The sequence below is a fragment of the Cavia porcellus genome, unplaced genomic scaffold (assembly GCF_034190915.1).
Source record: "Cavia porcellus strain 051 isolate PalLab524CR breed Dunkin Hartley unplaced genomic scaffold, mCavPor4.1 scaffold_19, whole genome shotgun sequence".
Taxonomy (NCBI): domain Eukaryota; kingdom Metazoa; phylum Chordata; class Mammalia; order Rodentia; family Caviidae; genus Cavia; species Cavia porcellus.
The window spans coordinates 12,686,379-12,701,142 of NW_026947502.1; the positions used below are offsets into that span (position 1 = coordinate 12,686,379).

A 14,764-nucleotide genomic window follows, 5' to 3' on the forward strand; every position below is an offset into this window, starting at 1 on the left:
GTGTCCTCTGCATGTCGATGTAGAAAGGGCCGTGCTCTGTGGGGTGGGCACTTTCAGATTGGATACGGCTGGGGGCATGAGCAGGAATTCACTGAGGAGGACTTTCCAGGCTGAGGGAGGCTCCTACAGCGTTTTAACCTTGGAGAATGGGAAACAATGGCTTTCCCCTGCGTGGGGAGTTTAAAGGTGGAGAAGACCTAACGCGTGTAAAGTGTGTATCCTAAGAGCTAAATAACGGGGAGTAGTTGTTGAGGAAAAGCCTCGTCCCTGGGGCCCTGTGGTCTCTGTTCTCTGTGGCGGGCACAGCCTGGAGCAGTGAGCGGCTGGGGAGGACGTCCCTCTGGGCCTCTCTTCCTCCACTCCTTCCCCTCCAGGGAAGGCACTGAGGGTGGCTCCCTCCTAGAAGAGGTGTAGGGTACGAGCAGTGACCAGAAGTAAGAGACAGTATGTCTGGCTTTATTCTGGAGGAGGAGATGAGCAGAAATGCATACAGTCAGTGCGGCGGCCAGTGATGCCTGCTGAGGGACCAGGCAGGGTGACGGGATCGTTGGGTGCAGTGGAGGGTTCCGGAAGGGCATGCTGTCTTTGGACATGATGGAGCTTGGTGTCCCTAAGGAGGAAGGAGTACAGAGCAGGCTGGAAGAAGCAGGACAGGGAGCCTGGGGCAGGACCCTGGGGTGCGTCTCGAGAGCCCCACAGGTAGCCAGGGGAGCTTGGGAGCCCATGAGTGAGGGGATGACTTTCCCAAAAGGCCCTGCTGGCTGCTGGGGGGAAGACCTGGCTGGACAGGGAGTGGAGGGCAGGATCCTTTGCAGCCCTGGAATCACCAGGGAGAGAGCGGAGCAAGGAAGTGGTGGCCATGGTGGAAAGAGCATTCTTTGCCCTGCTGTGTGACCCGGTGAGCCAAGGCCCTCCCTCCTGGTGTCCTCCTCCTCTTCAGTCCAGGGCCAGCTGCCCTGTCAGACCCCCTGCCCCCGCCAGAGCCCTGAAATGAGCACGGCGCCTTTTGCTCTGTGAGAAATAATTGCTCCTCTGTTGCCCCTCTAAGTGGACTCTGGAGACAGGTAATGGCTTCTCTTTATGATAACAGGTCGCTAACGCAGTTCAGTGGGCCGGAGTTACCATAGCAACACCTTCCGCTGTCTCAGGGATAAATAGGAAGAACAGCCCAAGGCCTCCGGGTCACCGGAAGGTGGAGGTGGGAAGGGCAGGTCCCCTGCATAGCTCCTTTCCTGAGGTGCTGTGACCAAGAGTGGCACTTCCATCCGGGAGGCCTTGAGCGAGGGCTGCAAGGAAGGGAAAAACCCTTCTGCATGGTCACTCCCAAACAGTGTCCCTGAGGACAGCAGGCACCCATGATCAAAGACTTCCAGGCAGAGAAAGACCCCACAGCATCGCTATCCAGCCTTCTTATAAGCAAGAAAGTGGAGAACCAGAAAGGGGAGCTACCGCCAGGTGTCACATAGCAGAGCCAGGGACGGAAAGCAGAGGGTTCCAGTGCCCAGTCCAGGTCCTGGTGTCCAGGCCGGGTGGGCTGGCAGAGCAAGAATCGGGGCTCGCCAGAGCTGTGTGCCCCACTTTCTGCGTTAGCCGCTGGGGAGATCTCCAGCAGGGGCTGTGCCTGCCGAGTTTAGAGTGGGACATGAGCTTTCTGTTTTGTTTTTATTTAGGAAGCCAGAATTAAATATGAATGATTGTTTTTTATTACCAAAGAGCACAAACTGAAACCTGCAGCAGGCAGAGAAGCCTAATGGGCACCCACCCAGGGCATCTGGGTAGCATGTGGGGTGTCCACTCTTCTGGGAGATGGAAGCAGTTACAAAGCAGGACTGGGGTGGGCCACTTCACCTGTCGTCTGTGGGGCTCTGGGTTTCATCTTCTTTTTATCACTTTCAAGAAAGAAAAGAAAAAGTCATTTTTCAAATAGTAACAAGACATGGCAAGAGACATAATGTTGAGTGAAAAAAAAGCAAATGCCTAGACAAAACACATTGTGATGTCTTCCATGTAAAAGGAAACTCTGAAAATAACACTGCATTGAGGAAAAAATTAGGAGAAACGCACAGCAAGTCGTCAGTCATTTTCTCTGGGTACCAAATGGAACACCAGGGTTAGAGGTCAGCAGAGGCTTTGGCCTGATGCAGAAGGTGTCAGTGTCCAAGAGGAAGGTACGTTCATGTGTTAACCTGAACATTAATGTTAACAGTCATGGAACATAGGGGCTTTCAAAAACCGGGATTCTGAAACACGCAAAGCCTTGACCGTTTTCTGCCTTTTTTCTATAGTTTCAGCATTCTCTCATGCCACAACTACTTTGTCCCATTCTCAATTTAATCATTGTCTTTAAAAGATGTTAGACATAGTCCTCTAATTTATAGACAAGGAAATTATGAAGGAATTGATCACTGGGATGAAAGTATACTTTCTTCTTTAAGTTGTGGGCTTAGAAACATTCCTGAGTGCAGCATGCAGCATTAGTAACAAGCTCCTGTTCCTTCGGTGGCGGGGTGGGGAGGGGATTGGTGTCTGCAGGTAGCCCGGCGTGTGTACCTTGATCACGGCACACGCCCTGTGACGCTCCAGATCTGCCAACACCACACTTACAGTGCTGGGTTATTCACGTTACTGCGCAGACTCCCCAAATAACCCTGATGCTGACTTCCACCCCTGGAGGTTGGTGCCGTTCATCCCTGGAATTCGTAGAAGCGGCATTTGTCAGTCTGGCTTCCCTGTCCTGTCTGGCTTCTGTCATTCAGCGCTGTCTCTGCAGCTCCTCCATATTATGTGTGACTTGTGTTGCTGCAAAGTGGCGGTGTAGGAACGGGCTCCCTGAGTCATAGGTTTTATTGGGATGGGCATTTGGGTTGTTTCCAGCTGAGTGCTGTTAGGATCAGACGGTAATGAATACCCTTGCATGTGTCCTCTGGTGAATATGTGGTCTCTTTTTTTTTAGGGGGACACAGAGTACTTTAGCTTCAGTGGATATTACTAAGCAGTTTTACAAATCAGCTGTGCCAGTGTAAATGCCCCCTGAGCAAAGTGGGACAGTTTTCCTTGTCTTCCATCTTCGTGAACAATCAAGTCATCGTGTAAAACGAAGCCTTTCTAGGGCTGTGTCTTGATACCTCATTTTGGTTTTAATTTCCCTGATGGTTCTGAGTCCCTCTCCATGTGGCGCTGGCCCCCTGGACTGCCTCTTTTGTAAAGTGCTATTCAGTTTCCACCCGAGTTTTCAGTGGGGTTATTTATTGCTTTGTGGGATTATTCATATATTATCCATGTACATTATACATTATTGTAGCTCATCTTTTGAGGAGCGGTAGTCCTTACGATTAGTGTAGATTATGTTTTCTTCTTTTTCTGTGGTTCTTTTTGTGACTCAAATCTTCCGTAAATGCCTGAAGACATACTACCTCCTAAAAGTTTCAGAGTTTAACCTTTGGAGACCAAACAGATCTTGCCATTATACACCTGGAATTGATGGTTATATTTAATGGGAGAGTGAAATCCAATTCCCTTTCTTTCCACCTATAGGGTTAGTGCTGTGTTGATCATGAAAAAGCCATAAGTGGTTTGGTCATACTGGGCTCTCAAACGTTGGATTTAAACTGAAATGGATCGGTATTTGTTAAGTATCTGTTTATGTGTGTCATTTTGTAAAAAAAAAAATTCTTATGAGCGTCTCATGTTTTCTTGACGCCCCCTAATTTGGGAAATCATGTCGTGGTCATTAGAGATGCAGGAATCACAGTTTTGTTTGATCCTATGGTTTCTAAAATCAGGTCGTTGTAGTTACGCGGATACACACCAGAGGGCGCTGTTCACACATGTGTGTGATGAGGACCTGGCCTCGGGGAAGACAGCCTTTCCAGCTCTTTTTGAGGGCTGCCCACCCACGACGTCGGTGCATGCTCCCCCTGTGTCCCTGTTGCTTTTTTTTTTTTTAACCTCCATGTGGTGGAGGGAGGCACAGTAACACTACGGTCAGTCATTTGAGAATATTGCCTCCCTTTCAGGAGGCCAGGAGAGTCTGAACCCAAACTCAGTAATTCATGCTTTGGTCAGATCAGTAAAAGGATCCTGACAGACAGGGCAGGTTAGCTCAGCCTCTGTCAGTGCCACCCATGCTAGGGCCTGACAATCCTTTCTTGCCCTGGCTGCCGTCAAATTGAGCGTTATTTCTAGATTGTACCACTAGATGGCAGTAGAGCCCCTTTCGCAGATGTGACAACCAACAGTGCCTCCAGAGAGAACTCTTGGGAGGACAAAACCTTCCTCTGCTGAGACCTGATAATGTGGTCCAGCTTCACATAGGGAAGATGGAAACCCAAGGCCCTGAGAAGGCCCTGATTTTTTTCAGGGTTACAGGTATGGCAGGAGTTGGGATAAGGATCAGAGAGGACCTGGGACCCTATAGCCCTAAGGGAACATACTCAGATATGCACAGATGCATAGATGAATGAGCCCTTCAGGTCCAGCCCCAGGTGTGACCGACATCCACCATGTCGACCCTTCTAATTTGCTCATAGACTGGAATAAATATATTGACAGAAAACTCAGGGAGACAGAAAACATTGCCAGGCTAAGATAACCACTGTCCACTTTCCACAGGATCTTCTTCCAGATGCTTTTGTGTTCTGACATAGACATTAACTTTCGTCATGAGCTCTGCCTTTTGTAAACGAATTAGTTATAGAAGTCCTGTTCAGGGAACTTAGCTGAGTGCGATCGGGGCAGGAGAAAGGGGCTGCTCCCTTTCTGTGTTATATTCTGAGCTACTGTTTGAATGCATTGCACGGTTTGTCACTTCTTCCTTATAAGGAAATACTTGTGCACTTAAATGTGTATAATCCGGGGTATGAGAGAGTAAAGCTCTAAAGCCCATCCTCCACTGCCCATCTCAGACCCTCGCTCTGTACTCCCCGGATTCAAGATATTTTGCCCATCTGAGGGAAACTCCTCCGCTTACCAAAGACACATGAGCCCTGATGCAGGGACACTGATGTGTGACCTTGGCCTTTCTGTAGGTGCAAGTGCTCCAGGACCAGAGCTGAGTTGGAGACCAGCCAGCTCTGTGCGACTCAGTGGGGCCCCTGGACTCCAGGCCCTCCCATTGAGCGCCTGTAGGGTTTCAAGCATATTTTCATCTTTTCTGACCCAGCCTAATCTGGAAAATAGTCCTACAGTCATCAGCAGATAAGGACCTGCCCGAATGGCCTGAAAAGGCAGAGTCACTCACCACACACCGGAGTCCCCAGTCCCAGGCAAACGGTGGGGCTCGGGAGATTGTGCAATGGCACTGTTAGGCATCACCACTGTGACAGAGAAGACTGGCCTTCTGGGGTGAGCAAGATGGGCACAGAGCTTTGAGTTGTTTTACTAAAAGGAAAATGAGAAATTAAGCCCGAGAAATCAAGCCCTACTGTTTGTTCCCTGTTTGCTCAGAGCTCCACCAATGAAAGTTTGAGGTCAAAACAGTTTCATTCCTACCCGGAGTGAAACATGGGATAAATGGAAAAGTGATCTGTGGAAACAGAATGGCTAGGAAAGAGTCCCCAAGAGCGGGGCCGGTCTGTACCTTCAGCACCTGACACAGGCCGCGTAGTTATGGCCAAGGGGGTGAATTTCCCCCCTGATCCATACCTGTTTGTCCTCTGAAATCTTCAGAGATCACCATTCGGTGTAAGACAGGGTTGCTAAGTCCCCTTTGTGCAAAGCCAGCTCAGTCCTTGGTATTTCTCCGGCTTTCCAGAGGCTGCAGGAAAGCAGAGCCTTGGTTATATAGTGTTGTACCTGTGCCTTTTCTAGGAGGAGACGCCAGTGCACAGAGCCGGGGTTGCTTATAAAAATCACTTGGAAAACCTGAATGTCCAAGGTTTGTTCTGTTCCAGGAAAATTAGTATCTTTGGAAATGGAACCGGGAATTCTAAAAGCTACACTCCCAATCCTAATGTGAAGCCACAGTAGGAGAACTCCTCATCCAAAAGCAGTCTCCTTGGACCAGTGTTGCTAAAGTTTAGGCACGACAGCTTATCACAGGTATTGCCATCTCTGTGACCACTGACTGTATTTCCTGCATGATAGGAAATTGTACCTTCATTTAGAAAATCGTTATGTCTTGCCCTTTTTAGCAAGCAACCGAAATAAATTCAGTAGAAGTAAAGGTTTGGGGTGCATGCAGCTCAGTTGTAGAGCACTTGCCTAGCATGCACAAGCCCCCAAGTTTGATCTCGAGCCCCACAAAAAAAGTATGAAAAACCTGTATTCTCGTGCTGCCTTCTCAGACCTCTGAACCCAAGGCACAGCCTCTTTTCTTTTAAAAGCAGGATCAGCAGACGTGCGGAGGGTGTTAACACCTGCAGGTTCCAAGTGAAGACTTTCCATTAAGGTTGTGAGGAACATAGGAAATTCACGAGGAAAAGGGCCATTATTACTAACTGTCCCCAGTTCCTTCCTTGGCTGATGCTAACCTCAGGAGACACTGACATATAGTTTAGGGAGTGGGGGAGTGAAAGCCCTTTCTAGGTCACAGTTCCATGGCTATACGTATTTTCCAGTTGACACAATTCTGACCATGATTGTGTTCCCCCATTGGCAGTCCAGGAAGTCTAGGTGAGACAGAGTAATGTACCATGTTATTCAGATGCGACACAGATGGATGAGAACACACACAGCCCACACAGACTAGGATAAAATTGCATGACTTATCCTGGAAGGGAGGGCCCAGGTTGCAGGACGGATGCCACACACACATCTCCACTGAGCTTCCACTGCAACTGGAGTCCCAAAGCTAGGCCCTGGATGCTGCAGCTGGCCTTTCGTGTGCATGGGAGGATGCGGGAAGCTTAACTTCCCTGTCTCACTGGGGCTTAACGTCAGTCTGCAGGAAACACTTACACCAGCACCTTGAGCATCCATACAAGGGAATGTCTGGAGCACTGGCCCTCTGGTTAGGCCCAGCACCCCCCTGCCCCTGAAGTCAGAAAACCAGAGTGGGGTGGGGAGGGGTGACCTTCAGGTCACAGCTCAGTGCTGGTCCCTCACTTGACAAAGACAGAAACATAATGTATACCTTAGTACCAGGTCTTGTGGGCGCCTCAGAACTCAGAGATAACTTGTTTAAAATATTCCTTTGAGATAGGTTTGTTTATTTCTTTTCAATAATTCAACTCAAAATTGTAGTTTGGGTGTTTTGTTTTTGTTTTAACACAGGAGCAGAGCCTAAAGGTAGCATCTAACTCTGTTCCACATAAATCTAACATCCTTAGAATCACAGTGAAATCTGTACAGATGGTTGGCTCTTTAGGTCATCTTTTAGCTTAGTAAAATCAAATCCCCAGATGGGCACAGAAAAGCTTGTAGACTTTCTGGTGTTTGATGGAAATCCTCACAGTTCATCAGCTTTAAACTTCTAATAGATGAGGAAACTTTTAAGACTGAAAGCAATAATACAAAAATAAAGTCGGAATCTGTGAAGTTGTTCCACGTGGGCTCCTCACCGTAAATTAGTGCAGCATCCTGACTCCAAAGTTTGTTCACTTTCACTTGACAGACAGCCAATGAGTTCACAGTAAGCTTCGGATCTTATTCCTGTCTGTGATTCTGCTCCCCTAACTGTGATAGGCTGGTGGCTGGCCCAGCCTGAGAACGGGAAGCGCTGTGTGTATGCAGACACGCGGGTGTCAGCTTTGTACCCGACCCTCCGAGAGCACTGTGCGGGTCCCAGGGGCAGCGGGCGCCGAAGGTCTTTCTGCAGTGTGCTGTGTCTTACTCACTCTTCAGAAAACTCATCGTAGTTGGGTCCTGGGTCCAATAAAATTTTTCAAAACTATAAAGGAAACTATTTAGTTACACTGAGGAAATTTCAGTACTGATTTCATGTTTTTGAATATCAAGAATTTTTTTAAAATTTAGGTGATCTCAGTCAGGCTTTGCAGGAAGATGTGGGGTTTTTAGGAGTTGCATGCTGAAATATTTTCTAAAATTTGGATTTTTCATGATGCAGAGTTGAATGGGGGGAGATCTATTCATGGGACTAGAAAGCTGAAAAAGAAAAAAAGTCATTAAACTGACAGTCATAATGCATGAGGAGGAAGAAAAGTTCGGAGGGTTTCTGTTCCTTCCCCTACTTTGGCTAGTTGAGTTGGTAAGGTTTATTTTTGGGAACACACGCCCTGGAGCTACTCCTGACCTCATTTTTCACACTTATAAAAGGCATCTGCTTGCACCGAATTGGGCCATGACTCTCACACTGAACGTGTATTTGATTTACCACCCAGGAAACACCAGTTCAGGATCATAGTAAAAGGCAGACATCTCTGTGGAAGCTTCCTGGGCCACATAGACTCTGAGTGGCCCTAAGAAACTGGCTGTCTTCATCCTCTTGACCATGGTGGGGAGGCCACCTTCTGCTTGGAGGGTCTCAGCTTAAGAGAGGGGTGAAAGCCAGCTGATGTGACATCCCCAGAGCTTAGTAATCAGGTCCTTCCTCCTCTCCCCTAGAGCAGGAGACTGCGTCAGCCTGTGTGAAGCAGTGGTTGATTGTCTACAGTGCTCAGGCCACTGCTTGCCACAAGCCCCTGCCTCTGCTCTTGCCCTGGACTCCAGCCAGGCAGTGATGGCGCCTCCCCTAGGCCCGTGACTGCACCTTCCCTCTGGCTCAGACCCCTGCCATCCCCCAGGCACGTTTCACACTGGGCCCGTTCTCTGCGCGCGCCCATCGAATGCCCTTTTCCATGAGGAACTTGGCAGTGGTTCTCTGCCGGCAGCTTCTCCTCCCGCACCCAGCTCGTTCTGTTTTGTCTCCTGGCCTCACATGCCCTCTGCTGTCTTCCTCCCTAGATTATAAAAACTAGGCCGGAACACACTTTATGGAGTCCAGGCCCCTCTGGTTCCGTGGAGCACATCTGCCTGGTGCCTGTGGCTCTGGGTTCTCCATCAGATCACACAGCAAGCGCTTGGCAGGTATTTGGTGACCTGGAAAAGGGAGGAAAGTGCTAACACTCAGTGTGTGTGGTGTAAGGGTGGCTTGCTGCCCTGCTCCTGGTGTGAAAGTGGCCTTTTCCTCACTGCCGAGGCTGTGTGCTGAGACCTAAGGAAATAACCGAAAGTCCTCAGTCTCCCCTCGATCCCAGGGCCGCTCTGCCTTTCCTTGGTCTCCTCCAGTCAGAGGACTTGAGGTGCCCGGGAGGGTGGGCACCCCGAGGAGCACCCACCTGCACGTACCACCTGCTGTGTGTTCCCCATCCTCCGATGAGTTTCCTTCCTGATGTTGCTGATTCCCGAGGCCGGATCTCACCCCCAGCTCCACAGGGGCGCAGACCTTCTGTGCAGGTGCCTTTTCCACAGGTGTCCTCGACTTTCCACTAACTCGGGATTCCCTTTGCCCGCGTCTCATGGCAGCGTCCTCTGAGCAGAGGCCCACACGTGGGTGTCAGTCTGCTCGCGCTGGTCTCCTGTCGCAGGTCTGTGGCACCAGCTCCATCCTCTCGGTCCTCTCTCTCTGACCCCTAGCCCAGCTCTCGTACCCTGCATTGTTCAACAACCCATTTCCTCCCTCACTTCTTTCTTGCCCTGCAGCTGGGGGTAAAACTGCAGATCTGATCCCGCATTTCCTTGATTTGGGTCTTCAGGACCGTGAGTCTCGGGAGTATTTGCAGGCTCTGCATCTCACTTGCCTGCCCCTGCCAGCGAGAATCCCGAGCAGCCTTGGAAGTCAGGCCTCTGCTTGGCTTCCTTCTCCAGAAGCCTTGCCCGGCATTCCCCTGCTAGCGCGGGGTGGCTGCCCACAGCCCTCCCGAGGGCAGCTCTTGCTAGAATTGCCTGTTCGGCTGCTTTCTCTGCACCATGCACGCATCACACCTGCCACACTCGCTGTTCTGTCTCTAGCACCTTTCAGGGAGCTTCAAGTACAGTAGATGCTTATTACTTGAAGTGCAAATAAAAGAATTAATCTCTGCACAGGCACTATCACGGAATAAACATGCCCCAAATTTGGCACTCTGTTTGCCCTGTTATCTCCGTGTTCTCTGGCCTCTTAGCAGGTGTGGTGAAGTCCAGGGCACTGTGGTCCATTTAAGACAGCTCTTTCAGCCCGGGGGTCTCAACAGCAGGACAGTCCCATCTGCAGTCAGCTTCATGGGGGCTCTAATCAGTTTCAGTGGCTGAAAAGAAAAAGGTGCTGTGGGCTGGCGGGGAGACTCCAGGATGGTGAAATTTCTATAGAGCTCTGTGGGATGGAATAGATGGGGTGAGTTCACCAAATGAGGGGTCTTACTACTTTAGACTCCTGCCAGCAGATATGAGTTGCCTGCAAAGAAGTTATTTATACACATTTAAGGAATAGAGGGTACCTCAGGGGACAGAGAGCTATCAGAAATCTCGTGTTATTCTTCAGAGTGCATTAAGTTTCAACAGTGTCCATTCCTGTGACCAAAATGATAAGACACTGTCAGGTATGAGTGAGACTAAAAAGTTTAGATTTTTCTCTTGTTCCTGTTTTTTTTTTTTTAAATAATCTTCATGTTTTCTTAATGTGTATGTATAATGAGAAAAAAATATTTCGAGCCTTTTTGTCTTGCATCTGTTTTCTGGTGCTTTGAGTCTGGTAGTTTATAAAGAGGATGCACTTGTATCGTACAGTTCTGGAGGCCAGGGAGTCCAGGCTGAGAGCTGCATCTGGTGAGAGCCTTCTTCCTGATGCCAACTCTGAGAAGACACAGGGATTTCACAGCATGGGGCTTCGTACTGTAGGAAAGCCACACAGATGTGATTTTTATCACAGACTCAGTCTGCAGCTGACCCATTAATCCATGAATGGGTTAATCTATTCATGAGGGTTCCGCCACTTTCCGGATGTCCTCCCAACCTGGCATCAAACTTGGAGGATTTTGTTGCAACATGAGTTTCATTGCAGACATGTAAGCCGTGGCATCTCCCTGGGTGCGTGTGCTGCCATCTAAAAAAGATGGATATTGAATGAGGTGGCCGTGAACCTAAGTGTCAGCCTTACTGTGTACTTCATAGCTGTGTGGACTGGTTTTCATCAGGTGCCTTGGTGTCCTCACCACACAGGGGACAGTGAGCCCTGCCTCTCATGCGTGAAGCAGAGAGCAGGTACAAAGCTCCTGGCACACAGCTGATGCTTGCAAGTGCTGTCTCTGCTTCCCTGAGCAACAAAGCAATTATGCAGAAATTCGGCATAGGGACCCCAAAGAGACCAGTGTCTTTAGTGCAGCCTCTTTACATTATTGCATTTAAATTGTTCTTAATTACACATGATGACAAACCAAGCATATCAGCGAACTTATGGTAGAAAACACTGCTCTTGGGTTTTGATCCATCTCTCCTCAATTGCATCCCAGTCTCCAGGGCAGCCTGTCTGAATCCTTTCTGCTTCCCGTGGTTATTATGTTATATGTCTCCTTGTTCATCTGAGGATGGACTTCCGTTACATAATTAGCAACATTAGATGACACTTGTTGACTCCCTAGTTGGAAAGCTGAGACTTTAGCTCATTTGTATCTCTTCTGTCTTCCTCTGAATATTTGATTATTCTGCTTACGTTCCCTTCTCTCCCCTGTAATCATAGATAATGCACTTACACTTCTGCCCCTTTCGGAAATATGATTTAATATCTTGACTCCTTCCATTGAAAGAATGAGAGACCACAGAAATGAACACTCCTGGTACCTCCCCTTTCTTGCTCCTCAGCTACACTTTTACTGTTATATCTTCACAGCTGTATTCTAACATAATGTTTGCATTTTGTTCTGATCTGTGAGTCACCCTTAAGTGTAGCCTTCAAGTAAAAACCAGTACTGTGTGCATTAAACATGTGCAAATATTATTCCTTGTGGACCAAGGTGCTGGCTAGGATTTCATTTCCTTTTCTGTGATTACTGCAGCTGACGCCAAGAGCTTTTCGTGTTGAAAGGAAGACGAATCAGCTGCTTTCAGGTTTTCCAAATAAGAGGTATTCAAGGTAGTAAATACCTACTTACACCTAGAAAAAATTAAAATATCAGAAAATCTCACTACATGGAGCATGTGTTTAAAATAGTTCACATAGACTAATCACTAAAATTAAAGACAAGATAGTTCCCTCCATACTAAGGAAAAGTCTCCAGGCCTGTTTAGGAAAGAGTCTGCTCTCAGTGTTTGTCTCCTTACACACCACATACTCAACTTTGATTCCTCGTGACTCCTGAGCAGTTACTGTAAATCAGGCTCAGTATTCACTTAGGGTAATAAAACAAGAGTTTAAAATGGTGTTGTCTTCGCCTCTACATTCCAATGGGGGGTAGATACTGATCAGATGGTCACGTGTAGGAATATATGGTCTAGACCAGTGGAGGTGAGCCTACGGCACATGTGTTACAGCAGGCTGTCACCACTGAAAGCTCTAAAAAGTTTCCCCATCCTGAGCTCAGATTGAGCTAAAAGGGAAGATCCTTTGAGAACACCGTGCAAAAAACCTTCATGGGCAGCGGGGTGCCGAGGGGGCAGGAGGTGCTCACCAAGCATAGGCGTGAAGATTAAGAGATGGATTAGGGAGCATTGCGGAAGGAAGAGGTGCTGCCCTGTCTACACAGTCTGTCCAAAGGACAGAAAGCTGTGGGGCCCGGGAGAGGGACCCAGGCTGTGGGCTGTACAGGCCACATAAGGACCCTGGCCAGCAGGACAATGCCTGTGGTTCCTAGGCCGAGTGGGAGACCCAGGGAGATGCGTAGGACAACGATCAGACCTCAGCCTTGATCATAGCTCCACGTGGAAGCTGGTTGGTAGCCCTCATGCAGCCCTTTGTGCGAACCCATTAGTAAAGGATCTCAGCTGAGGAAAACCAGAGGCTTCCCCAAAAGTGCTGCAGAGGGTGTGGCCGCCTGTGATGTGAACAGAGTGTAAGCTCCTCCCCTGGGAGCTCCCAGGCAAAAGCTTTCCCACTGCTAGGAAGCCACATCCTTGCCTCACCTTCATAGACAAATAGAGAACATGTACATGTACAGGAAGGAAGAAGCCCCCCAGAGCCCTGTGGGCTGCAGTTTGCAAACTTGGTGGGGAGAGGCTTTTGGAGGGGTAAGTGATACATTCGCAGTGAAAGACCCACACCACTACACACTACGTCCATCTCCTCCGAAGACACCCTGCCCAGTGAACGCAGCGCCGCCCTGGTGGAGACTTGGGACCATCTTCCTCTTCCCCCATCCTCCCGAGTGGCCCATACCCAGTGCACCCGCGGTAACAGAAAGGCAAGTTGCTAATCACACAGGGGGCAGCCTTCTAGAACAAGGCATTGCTAGGAGCAACTGAAATTTTTCAGAGAGAAAAAGATTAGAACACTTGGCAATGGGCTGTGTGTACCAGACCTCTTCTTGAAACAACTGCAGTAGCCCCTCATAATATTTAAAATCCAAAGTTAGTATCATGTGCATGAGGCCCGCACATGATCTGGCTGCTCCCTATCTTTTTTTAGTGCTATCTGCACTATAATCCCCATATCACTATCTCTGGTTTATTCTCTGCACCAGGGCCTTTGCACTGGAATGCCCTTATCTCATAGCCACAAGATGAACTTCCCCACTTCATTCCATTCTCTAGTCAGTTGTCATTATCTTAAAGATTTTTTTCCTAAATACCCTTCTTCATTGGTTGCTACTCCCTGACCTATTACCCAGCCATGCTTTTATCACTGTCTGAAACCTTGTTTATTTGTCTCTATCAGCTATAAGTTAAATTCCACAATGCAAAGATCTAGGCTAACTTGTTCAGCGTCATAGCTGGGAAGCCTGGAACAGTGCCTGTCCTTAGTCAAGATTTGTTGGATAAATAGGTGATAAATGCTTAACAGTCTTCTCATACTTGGAAAGCTGTCATGTGGGCAAATAAATTCATTTATTTACAGGGTAACAGATATTCACTCATTGAACAAGTAATTATTGAGAAATTACTGTATGTTTTCATAGGAGTTATTTTGGGGCGGGGGAGGGAGGGCGGACAAAAGGAGAAATACCATCCCTGCCTTGAGTTCAGAGTGTTATGGTGATTCATGTGCAAGGAATCAGTAGAGACTGAATCAGGACTCAGACTATATGATCTTGCAAGGACCCCCAGGTGGAAATGGGGAGAGGAGAATGAGGTCTTTGGAAATGCCAAGCCCTGCAGTATCCATGCGGGAATTTTATCAGGGAGCCGAGTATGGAGTCTGGAATGTGAGAGGGGTCTGGATGGATACTGATGTGGTGGTTCATGGGGCAGGTGAGATAAGCCAGGCGGGCGGAAGAGGGAGAAAACCAGCATTTAAGGGAGGACAAGAGTAAACCTGCAAAGATTAGCTAGAAAGGAGAAGCCACAGCGACGGTTTGTGCTGGCCCAGGGCTGAAGAGGACAGTGTCTGGCCCTTTAGAGACACCGAGTAGGCTGACGACTGAGGGCACAGGGCGGTTCTTGGCAATCTTTGCTAGAGCTGGAGCTGTCAGTGCGGCTGCTGGGCATGTTTCTGTCAGAGGAAAGAAGTAAGACAAGCACGTGGGCGGGGTTTAGGACGCTATTACAGTGCCCATCCTGCAGGGAAGGAGAGACATGGAAGGGTGGCAGTGAAGATGCTGAACGAAAAACACATTCACTGGAGCTCTGAAGTCCAAACGAGGGTCCAAGATGGAAACTTCCAGGAAGCAGCTTTGGCTTAGAGCAGAACGACGTTTATAACCATTACAGTTGTTCAGGAGTGGAGTTCTGGCTGCACAACGCTGCGCTCTTGAATATTAAG

The 14,764-nt window shown here is 48.6% G+C and overlaps 1 protein-coding gene across 5 annotated transcripts in view; it reads left to right on the top strand.

The window, feature by feature from the left end:
- Window positions 1-14,764, top strand: part of Cyfip2 (cytoplasmic FMR1 interacting protein 2) — a 118,289-nt gene that overhangs the window by 90,360 nt on the left and 13,165 nt on the right. The gene's annotated exons all lie outside the window — the stretch shown is intronic.